A 12,630-nucleotide genomic window follows, 5' to 3' on the forward strand; every position below is an offset into this window, starting at 1 on the left:
ATGTAGCAAATAATATATCTACAGATCTTTGCAATTTAATAAAAGATACTTACATGTCTTTATGACATTGAAGTCATATTTCTTGTAAATTAAAAACAGATATAAGACATTTTAGATATATTTAGGGGCATGAAAATAATCATATTATATGGAAGGTAGCATTTCATTTGAGAACAAAATGAAACAAAATTTTCTTTACAATTTCTCAGTTAGCATAAAAAATATTCTATACAAAGATATACAGGAGCTTTTGTTATAGGCGAGCACTTATAAAGTTTAGATCACCCCTGTGAAAGTATATGCACCAAGGTTTATAAGACAGGCAAATCCAACAAAGATAGTGATAAAAGTATTTTCAAAATCCTCAAAATTTCAAAAAAATTAGTCCAAGGGTAAGATGATCACAAAAAGAGAAACTCAATTGTGTATGCACAAGTTAAATTTGAGTAGGTAAACTGCTTTTTTTTAAATTTTAAAATTAGTTTGACTCTCTTAAAAGAATACCAAAAAAACAAAACAAAAAAAAATGTACTTCCAATGACCAATATAATGAAGCATGTGGGAATAAACATAGGTAAAATGCATTTTTAACTCAATATTTCAATATTGATTGGTGAGTAATATTTATGGTAGAATTTACTTTAAGACTTCATAGGGGCCTCCCTGGAGGCACAGGCGGTTGAGCGCCACACTGTGAAGCTGTCCGCAGCCTCTGCAGCAAGGGTTCGATACCAGCCTGCCAGCGAGAATCCCACATGGCGGAGCAGACCTGGCAGACCTCTCCTGTCTTGCCTGCTGCTCCCCTCAGCAGTGTATTTCAGTCAGTCTGCCTGTTCTGTTTCACGCTCTGCTCACCCCATGCATTTGGCCTATACCCCGGTTCTTGTATAAATTAATATTTTAAAAATAAAAGATTTCATACACCACATACACAATCACCACAAAAAAAAGTAAAGTGATGAGATGCTTGGTTTTGTCTGAAATTCAAGATAATATGGACATGTACTTACTTGAATTTTGAAGAAATAATCTTGACTTATCAATTCACTTTAATTTTATAACTATTAAAAGATTTATAACATTAACTGTAGTCACTACTAATTCCCTTATTCATTCTCTGCTACATCCCAAATTCCATAATTCCAATGAATAATGAGATTTCTTTAATTGAATATAATAAATAGACTATGTAGGCACCTTTGCAATAAGGCTCTGGTTCAGTTTTGATGTTTCTCACTCTCTGACCTCATTCACTTTCTGAAAATAGTTATTGATTTTTTAGAATAAAATGATATGCAGTGCAATCAAGACAGAAGAATATTTTGAGTACATAATAACACCATGTCTCCCTACACCCCACAAAATATAATTATATGAAGAGAAATCTGACAATAACAGCAATGGGAAACAACAAGGAAGTAATTATCAAAGCAAGAAAAAGTGAAAAGCCATGTTTTGCACAAAAATTGGAACTGCACAAATATGGTGATTGATTTCATGTTTTGACCTCCCATTTTTGGTGTTCCACTTTTTTTGTATTTCATAGCACGAAACAAAAAATAAAGTAATTTAAACAATAGCTTAGAACTACCATTAACTGTTTATTTCTCCTTATGAAATGATCCTGTAAACTATTTAAAAAGAAAAAAAAAGATGATACATAACTGCTTCTTAGATAATTCATTCTAAAACAGAGTTGGCCAAAATACCAGCTATCGACACATATTTCTCAAAGTAAACAAAGTACTTAATTAACTTGATTCCACAAATACCCTAGTTGAAAAGAAAGTAGGGAAGCTGAGTAAAGCACTCTATTCTCCATAATCAGAAGGATCTCAGCTTCACCATTCACAACTATTTATATTTTATCTCTTACCTCTTCTATCTGTATATACATTACCTGTGGGTTACTGTCAAGGAAAAAAAATTCTCAAGCCAGTATTTCTATGGTAAAACCATTTGTTAAATATGGATGATCGAATTGTTAGGACCTACATAAACACTCCACAAGAGACTGGACTAAATGATAATTTAGAATCTGGAATAATTATGGTCTTACATAAATAGCTTAAAGGAGGCATTGGCTACATATCAGAACTACATTGTTTTTGATCTCTATATCCACCATCTCCCCTACCATCCCCAGGAGGTAATTTTTACTCACTTGTACTACTATTTTATACTGATGGTTTGAATGTGGAACACCCTATAACTTGTCATGAGAATTAGTTATGAGACTATAGTTAGGGATATTTGGGACATTTTAAAATTAATAAAATTTTAAATTCACAGCTAAATTGAGTGGAAAGCAGCATATATATATATATGTACATATGTATATGTATGTATATATTGCCCCCCCTCAACATACCCATAATCTTCCCCATTCTAACAGAGTGGTTCATTTGTTACAACTGATGAATCTACATTGATACATCTGGGACCTTTCCATAAAAGGGTGCAATGGATTCATTTTTGTGTTTCAGAACCAAGAAAGAGTATAGATTACTTTGACACAGTATATCACCATCATTTGTTTTTCTGTGTTCAACTTTGAAAAGCCTCTCAGCAAGTATTTTGTGAGTTAATATTAATTTTGCTACATCTTATTTCTCCAACCTTGAGATTTTCATTAAGTTCATCCTCAAATTGTTGCAATTTTGACATTTTTGCAAATCTTATTAACTTCCTGGAACAAAGGAAGATTAAAAATACACAAAATATATAAATTAATAAAATATAATACTTAGTAGCTTTTTAATAATCATTTTGATTTGGGGATAGATAGAAAAATTTTCTTAGCAATATATTTTATTTGGTAGCAAATTATCACACCAATACTGGCAGAAGATACATTATTTCAAATACTCATTATAAAAGAAATGCATTTACATTGATGAAAATAATAAGGAGGAAACCTTGACACACATGTTGGGGACAATAAATAAACATACTTCCCAAATTATGCACAGTATGTTTACCTAGTGGAGCTTTGTGTAACAAGTACATGTGGGCATGGTGATTATATGTTGACCCATATAATTAAGAAAGTGATTTGGTTAACAAGTAATTTGTAATAAAATGCCTAACCAGTAATCATAAGCACAAGCCATATGTTTTTAAATATGACCCAAACATTTGCATAGTGTTTATGTACAATAAATTAAGGCAAAATGAAAAATCTGCTGACAAGAAATAAGTAGCAATAAGGGTAGAGCAATGTATTAAATCCTTCATTGTGGATCATTTAGGTAATGTTCCATTCATTTTAGATTCATGAGTAGAAGCCTTTACAGATTGGGCATGCATACCATAAATCTGGAGTTATCCATTATTAGGTGGCATTTTGCTGTTTGCAGTTGTACATGTTTACTTTGTGCATAATTAACTGCATAATAGCTGTCTGTGTTTTGCACAGAATTTACACTCAGGCTCTCATCAAAACAAATGACTCCAGAAAGTAGGACACTTCCATTAAGTTCCCTGCAATCAGCATTTCCTAATACAGGTTTATAGAACAGTTTTGATTGTGACTGTTAGTATATTAATGTTTTCAGCAGTTAATGCGTATGTTAGAGTTTAATTTATTAAACTCCTAAGATGCATAAAGAACATGAATGGGTAGAGGCAGAAGGAAATAGTGCATACCTAAGAATAGTCAAGAAAGAAATTTCCGTGAAAATAATAAGTGCAGAGCCAAATTGGACAGGCAATTGATCACTATGCAGCATTATACAATAGATCAAACACATATCCCAGCAGTTCTTTTGCAGCGTACAATCGTGACAGCTGAATCAACAGTCTGAGAAGAGATCAGCATCTGTAAAAATGGGCTGTCAGAAGAACCAAAAGTTACTCCATTTACTGCATTATAATATGAGAAGGAAAAATGAACAAATTAATCCAACCAACAAAGAAACTTGAGAAATCAAATGCCAAAAATAAGAGAACTAAAAGAGACAAAATAACAGACAACAGCATAAAGTTGAAGTTTATACGCTAGGACAACTAGTTAAGCAGAAGATGATAAGTTTTTAAATATGATAAATGAGGCCAAATACACTATGTTTAAAGCCGTATCATGTGTTCTTATTCAATAGTTGAATAAATATGTATTGAAACAATACTTGTTTTCGTTAAATAAATGGTTTAGAGAAAGAGGGAAAAAATAAAATAGCTTAACTAGTTCTCAAAGTGAAACTAGTAAAATTGTATTCCTAAAGTTAATATTATAGTTTTGATGAAAAAGTATGAACCATTATTTAAGTTGAGAATTGAAATAAAGATGAGTTAAATACCAATAAAGAGTTTCTCCCTTTCAAAAACAAAAAGTTTTTAATGAAATGTGTAAATTTTATATATCACATATTAAAACACATGCCACCATATACATTTATCAAATTATAATTTCATATGTCTGCTTGATTCAGGTATTTACTCATTTTATAAGAGACACTTTCTGCATCTTCACATTGATTTTCTTTTATTAACTGCTAGCCTATTTCTAAAGATTCTATGCAATTAAAAAATTTAATTAAATTATTTTTATTGAAATAACATTGGTTTACAACACTGTATATGTTTTAGGGGTACAGGTTCACAACTCTTCAAAGGTTAACATACCACACCTCACATAAGCATACAAGTAATTGCTTTTAAAACATACATAACAATATTTTAGTTACAAAATTAGGTATTTTAAAGAATCAATATACATAAGAAAAATCAAGAATAAATTCACTGGGATTCTAGATGATAGGGTAATTAAAAAAGAATTTCTATAACCATATCTGATTATTATTTTAATAATCACTATGAATTATATACCATTTATTTATATATTATAAATCCATTTACATATTTATTATACATTATATATAACCACTATATATTTATATTATAATGCAGTGAATAGTGATTAAATATAAAAATATATGTGACAAATATACACACATATCTTTTTTTTTTTTTTGAGGGACCCTCGCCGGTGGCTGGGGATCGAACTGGCACTGCAGAGGCTGCAGGCAGCCTCACAACCCAGTGCTCAACTGCTGCGCCACCAGGAGAGGCCCTACACACATATCTTTTATAGAAAAAAGTTGATGCATACTTCTATGGACCATAAACAGATAAGAAAGCCATATATCTAAATAAAAAGAATTATAAACTATTTTCATTGACAGGAAGAGGCTGATGTTGCTAGAGGTGTTGGCTTGCGTCAAATATAAATTTAATAGCAGTGGTGCTCAGCTTTTGCTACTAGTTCTTTTCTGCAGTAAGGGCAAGACTGTCATCACAAAAATATACCCTATCTGACTTCCCAGATATTTTTATATTTAGTTGACTTAAATAAGCCAGAACACATTAATTAGCAATTACTGCTTGTTTGCCTCATAATAAATAATTTCCTATGTGTTTAAAATTTATCTTCATTTAACTCTTCTGGGATTTCTATAACAGAAATAAGAGATCTCTGTGACAAAAATACTATCACAATAGGAGGAAACCGATTATTTAAAGGGTATTTTCACAGAGGCATAATAACTTTAACTGGTTTATCATGGATTTAAACCTTTATGAATGAAACTAGTGTCCAACCATTTAGATACAAAACTGCATTGGTTTTCAGCCAAAATACTGACCATCTCTTTGTCGATGACTCAAAAAATTCCACTTGCTCTTTCTCATCTTAGAAATAATAATTAAAAAGTGATTATCATTAAAATCATTATTATTATAAAAATAATCCCTTATTATTTTTTGGAGATCACAGTACATCTTAAAAACTATATACCTATCAAGATATGTGTGAGTGCACATGTGTGCATGCATGTGTACCTCAAGCATTCTCTTGTGTAAGAGATGATGCTACGATGGTACAAACAACATGAAAATAAAACATAGACATTTATGTGTCAAGATGCTACAAATGAATGAATTAAAATTGATAATAAGTATTTTTATTGGTCTATCTAGCCTTGAAGACAATTAAAATTAGGAAGGGAATCAAGAAAAAAGTTCTTGAAAAACAATTTGATTGCTTTGTAAACACTCACACACCATTCCCAAAATTACTTAATAAAATTAGAGAACCCAATGTTCTAATTCTACAAGTCACTTCAACCCTCTCAAGTAAATTTTAGTATCTTTGAACAGAGATGTTTATTTCTATCCCAAAGCAAATAATAAAAATTTATTGACATAAATTTCAAATAAATGTTTCTATTTTACAGGATTCAAAGAAATGCCATGAGTATATTTTCTTTTAAAAAATGACAATGATCAGCTAAATATTCTAGATCCTATCAAGATTATTTTGTCTTTATTTAATTTGTAGCCATGGTATCTATTTCACCAATATATAAATCACTTTAAAATACCTAATGACAGTTGAAAAAATTTCATCTATTCTATTTAAATAGATTTAGCAGTCAAATATTGTGTCTCTCTTATTTTTAATAATTTCAAAGCTTCACTCCCCTTTCACTTTAATATTAAGATGGCTTTATTCCACTCTAATTCTTAAAACTGCTCCTTGATTTATTTTTGCTTTGTGTTCCTAAAAGTTGTTCAGTACCCTAATTAGATATTCATTTTGACATTCTGGTCCCAGAAGAAATAACATTAACTCCATACTTATCCATCTGGTTATCAGTTAGAGCTCATGAATTGCTGCTTATAATTTTCCAGGGACATGTGGGCGCCCTTCCAGTTAGGCTATTAAAATCCCTTACACTCTAACAACATGCTAATTAATATCCTCTCACGTTTCTGGATGCACAGCAGAAACATTGCCATGTAGAAGAAATTTCACTTCTTCAATATTGAAATGCAGAAATTTTAAATTAAAAGTTAAGCCAGCAATTCCTTATATAACTACATCTTTATAAGGAACCAAAATCATTTGTCTTCAGTTTTATGAAAATGTTTAATTCACACATCATCTTAAATTTTAATATCCATCATTCTAAAAAATCTGCACTGTGAAGAAGTATCTTTCACCTACATTCAGGGAAGGGTGTTTCCTAGCAACCCCATACAATCAGAATCAATCCTTGGCTCAATTATGACTCAAAGTGCCTTTAGAAATAATCATTTGCATAAGAAAGAATCCAGTGTCTGTTCTGATTAGGAACAACAGTTCTTTCCTCATATTGGTCAACCAAATCCAAAATCAGGCAGCTGTTTAGAGATGTCTTTGTTTTCATGAAATTTTGCCTGAGGAAGGACATCACATCCCCATAGACAGAGCACACAGGCCATTAAAACTTCAGAAATTAATCCAAATTAATACAATCAGAGATCCCAACTCCCTATTTCATAAAAATGTGTTACTCTCTTTTGTTTAAATTTCTTCACTCAAATTTATTGCCTTTCAACTTGTCAGTATTCACTGCTGTTTATTATAAGGATTAAATACTAGGTAACAATCTTACAGAAAACAGTTATCATTTTATTTAATTCAGATCATTTATTATATAAACATGCATTTGCACATTATTTTTTTTCTTTATTAAGATACTATTGTGCCTGCACATAGATCTCACAACAGTTTGTTTCATATTAGTTCAATTTTAATCAACATTTTATATAGTTACAATATCAAATCAAAGTGCTTTGATTTCTTTATTTTTAGACAAAATGTTGACTTCCTTCAGAGTAAGATTAATCAATCAATTAATCAATAGATTAATTTACCACCTTTTTGTTTATTTCTACTGTGGAATCTTGCCCTTCTAGATTCACATCCCTCAGGAGAAAACAGATCTGCTGTCAAAGGGATCATGCAAAATACATTTGGATCTAAAAATACAAAATGATCAGAATCAAACTATGATTATGGCTACTATTGAAGCTCAAATCACAGGCTAGCAGAGAGAGTCAGATAACCTCTGTTCCCCAATTTAGAAACCATATCTATTTCTATATCTAAATTACAGCATTTACTGCAAAGGTCTTCTTTATTATAAATGTATACCAGAAGGATCCAAACAATGTAAGTAAGTAGATAGTAAATACTAAATTAACTAGACACTTCTGAAAATTTCTAGGAATTTATTAGCTAGTAAATTACTCAATATGCAACTGAAGGAGTCAGGGTGACAAAATGGGATGAACAAGTTTGTTGGTACTTGGGCTATTTATTAAAGTATAAATACAGAACCTCTTCTCAGAGAGCATTGCAACTTTTAGGCCACACCAAAAAAAAAAAAAAAAAAAAAAAACCATATATTACACTGTATTATTTTTGCAATAACTTATTAAAGGGACTTTCTTTAAAAATTAGCTAATTGAAAATTTTAAATCTTTTAGAAGCTTTGCATTAACTTTTCTTAATATAAGCAAATAATTAACATTTAGTCAATTTACAAAACTCTAGAACTATAATTATCCATTTTACATAGTGTTAGGGAAATGTATCTTTAAAAACAAAATTTCTTCCCAATTCAGAAAACTTCTCCACAACAGAAGAAAAAGAAAGCAATTTTTCTATTTAATAAGCATCAAACCAGAATGTGATGTGCATCACAGGTTATTTGCTAAGAAATTTGCAGACAGAGAAAAAAATTCTTATCTCTCTATATAATCAAATATAACCCATTACATATATATTTTCAAGGTAAACCATAACTAGTCCTCAAGGAAGAAGACATGAAGCACCATTTGTTATACATACTTCACCCTAAATTCACTTTGTAGTAGGGGTGACTGTTTTATTTAAAGGAAAATAAACTTCTTCTATGTTTGTGGCAGGAACTAGTTTTGCAAGGTAAACAGCTCAAGTAAGCTCCAATCTTCCTGCAGAAACTAGGATATAAGGGCACTATCTTCTTTGATGCTTACATTTCAAAAATTTCACAGCTCTTTCATAAAGATGTTCCTGGATATTAAAGCTTCCAAGAGGGTTAGTTAGCTTTTGAAAAGATTTACATAAATTTTAGAAAGACAAAGAAATAATTTACAAGTATTTTTAAAGTAAATTTTGGAACATAAGGTGACACAGAGGGTCCTTATTTTCAACAGGGACAACTGAGTCTCTTATTTTTTAATTTGTATGTGCCCTGAGTGATATTCATGATTGCGCACCCAAAATATATAAAATCCTTAAAATGTTAGCAATTCTCAATTTAACATCTCTAGGTATCTACATCTCTGTTTTCTACCACTATTAATTCTACTTGAATTTGCTTTCTAATAAATGTAGTTCTCAACTTCCAAATGGATTCTTAAATATGTTTTGAACAAATGGAGAGAGTAAGAAATAAAGGTAAGAACTAAAGAAAAGTAGAGGTAAGAATACCATCCTTTGCTTAGGACACAGAATAAATATTTCTAGTTATATAGTCATACATCAAAAACCTAACAACTAATTTCTGATGATATTGACTTCCAATTTTTTTCCAATAAAAAGAACTTGGCCATATAAACAATAGACATTGTAAAATTATAAATAATGTATATAAATATTAGGGAGAAAGTACGAGGCATACTTGTACTAAACAAAATACCACTATTATTTTCTGACCCATATTTCATTAGTTGCATTGATTGTTTGCTCTCAGATTTTTTTCTTTTAGAAGATAATTTGAAGCTTGATGGAAAATATGACCTATATATATATACATATAATATTTAATTTTCCAAAGTGACTCATTATGGAATTGTTATACAATATCATTTAATATTTTAGACTCTAAACCAAACCTTCACAAGCCATGATAAACAGAGGTGCCTTCCTTGTCTGCATTATACAAGATAGGCTCTTATTGATAAGCAATGTAAAATGGTTGATTTATGCTAAAGGGAACTTACTGGAAAAATATTTTGGGCACAGAGATGGCAGGATGAAGATAATGAATTGAGAAAACAAAAAAGATCAGGTTTGAGACTAAGTAGAAACAATGAATATTCCAGAAAGCAAAGAAACATATATGAAGTAAATAATCACAGCAATGCTTCCCTGCTTGAAAATCTAGTCAAAAGGATGGAGTAACTTCTAGCCATTCATCCTGGCTTACATCAATTGCTTGAGATTCAAATTCCTGGGCGAATGCTCCTGATTAATCTTCCATGATGGAAGACTACCCATGGAATTACCATCCTAGCAAGTCTACATACAGTAAGGAAGAATTATTTGCCCACTAGGAAATGAGGTAGAATCAGGAAGGGATAATGGATTCTGTGCAAATAAGAAATGTCAAAAAACTTTGACAGTACCCAATAAATATTTGTTCCCTACATCTCCCTTTTGTTATTTCATAAGAAATCATTTAATACATTTAACAACATTTTAACATAAATAATAGAACACTTGAGGTTTTATCAAATAATGAAAATATTCCTACATGTAAAATATAAACAATTGTACAGAAACTAAGTATATAAACACTGACTTAATTTCATATAAGGAACTATATCAGGTTACTCAATTCCCAACTACTCTGATTTCTGCTTTTTTGATCAGCTATCTTTATTTTACTCTTGTACCAGCTTTTACTACTCCTTAACCCTCCTGTCTTAGTTTTTAATATTCTTTTTTCTATATTTCATTTGGAAATTTTATGATTGAATTTTCAGTCTGAGCAAGCCAGATCATTCTTAAAGTCAAAAATATTTGAATAAGACAACAAAAAATGTCTTGGAAAATAACTGAAGAATATCTATAACAAATTCCCAAATCATGAGCCTTAACTATTTTAAGGCTCTATTGTACAATTTCAATATCCCTTAGGTTATGACTCATTTTCTTCCTAAAGTGTCTCAGACACATTATTGCTTCTCTAAAGGTGGCATTAACCACAAATAGCCTTAGCCCTCATCCAACTGCTTACCAAATAGAGTCCTCCTGGAGGAAACACACATATACACACACACACACACACAGAGAATATATGAAATGCACTTTTCCTTGGTTTCACAAAATGTCTGCTTCTTTCCAAAGCTACTTTCCATTAGTATTTGGGTACAGATCACACCAGTACCCACCAAAAACTTATGTATGAAAGTTACATCACAGTTCTCCTGCTTTTCCTACTATTTTAAATTCTCCAAATCTGTGCGTCAAGGGCACTGGAGTTGAGTCCTGGAGATCCATGACTAAGAAACTTCACATGCCTTCTCTTGCAAGGGTTTCTAGATGTTTGTTTTTTTTTTCCTCTCAGTGGAATGTTTTACTCCTTAATGGAATTGCAAATTGTTATTAAATATTTACTTGTCTCCTTTAACACAAGCAAAGAGAGACCTAGACCACATTAAATTTGGCCACAGATTTATCTGGCAAAAATTTTAGCTGGTAAAACTAAATTTTATGGTAAAACTAAATGGTTTCAGGGTGATCGATGTTGTGTTGACAACATGGCACTGACAACCGGGAATGCTGGAGCAAGCTGTAGGATGCAGGATGCTGCAAAGAGCAAGATCCTGGTGTTCTTATTGATAGAATAATCAAACAGCATCAGTTATGAGGAGAATACAGTATCAGTTGTGAGGGGAAGGATAACAAGAAAAGGGAGGGGTGAAACTAGAAAATGTGCTCTATCATCTGCAGTATCAGGGGTTGTGAGTCTGCCCTCCAGGCACTTCTCATCTGCTTGATGTCTTGGTATTGTGATTGAGATCAAGCCCTAGATCCCCAACCAAGGTTTCAATCTTATCAACAAGGCTTTCCACTGATCATCTTCTGGGGTCCCTCCGTCAAACATCAATCCTGGGTCTCCACAGGCATTGCAGGTAATATCTTGTAATGTATAGTCTTCCCAGAGCAATCAAGCTTTCTACTCTTGGTTGATTGGAAAGACACCTTCTAAGGTTTGGCTCCTAAGACTGATTGACCAGGCAGTTCTGACCTTCTATAGGAATGCAAAACTGCAGATAACAAAAAATGCCAGCCAGACAGGCCACTTAGGATTAGCAGACCCACACATATTAGTCTTACTCTCTGAAGAAAAGAGATAAGTTGTTAAACAAGTCTTATAAAGAGTCATTTTATCTATTAAATCTTGCTCTGCTTTAAGCCAATACAGATACACATATTTTCAACCCTTAGGACAGACACCAGAGTCAAATATATGGATACCATATCAAAGAGCATTCAAGCTTCACTGTTTCACATTCTGACCTTGCTACTAAGTGTTGCCTGTGGTTTAACAGCATGGGTACTACATGGGAGGTTGCTGGAAATACAGAATTTCAGGCCCCAATGAAGACCTACTGCATCAGAACCTGCATGTTAGCCTAGTCCCTGGAGGATGTGTATGCCTATTCAAGTCTGAGAAGTGCTGTTTGAAGCTGTGAAAGAAGGGCTGCCAGTGCTTTCCACATTTCTTTAGAACTCTCCCTTGTTGACTATGAAGCAGCAGGATGGTTCTTGAGAATCTACATTTTTTTAAAAAATCACCCAATAAAATTCTTATTATCTTAGGAGGGTTGAGAGAGATAAATCAGTGCTTCTGAAATATCGGTAGCATATTAACTAGCCAGGGGTTTTGTTAAAATATAGGCTCTAGTTCAATGGGTCTAGTGTGACTTCATTAAGACAAGAATTTATAGAAACTAAAAGCCATTCCTTTCTTTGTGATTGGATTCCTTTCTTAGCCATGCTGCTTAGGTCAAACTCCATAGCAAAGCCTT

Source organism: Talpa occidentalis, unplaced genomic scaffold (assembly GCF_014898055.3).
Source record: "Talpa occidentalis isolate TD23 unplaced genomic scaffold, MPIMG_talOcc4v2.1 talOcc4.2, whole genome shotgun sequence".
Taxonomy (NCBI): Eukaryota; Metazoa; Chordata; class Mammalia; order Eulipotyphla; family Talpidae; genus Talpa; species Talpa occidentalis.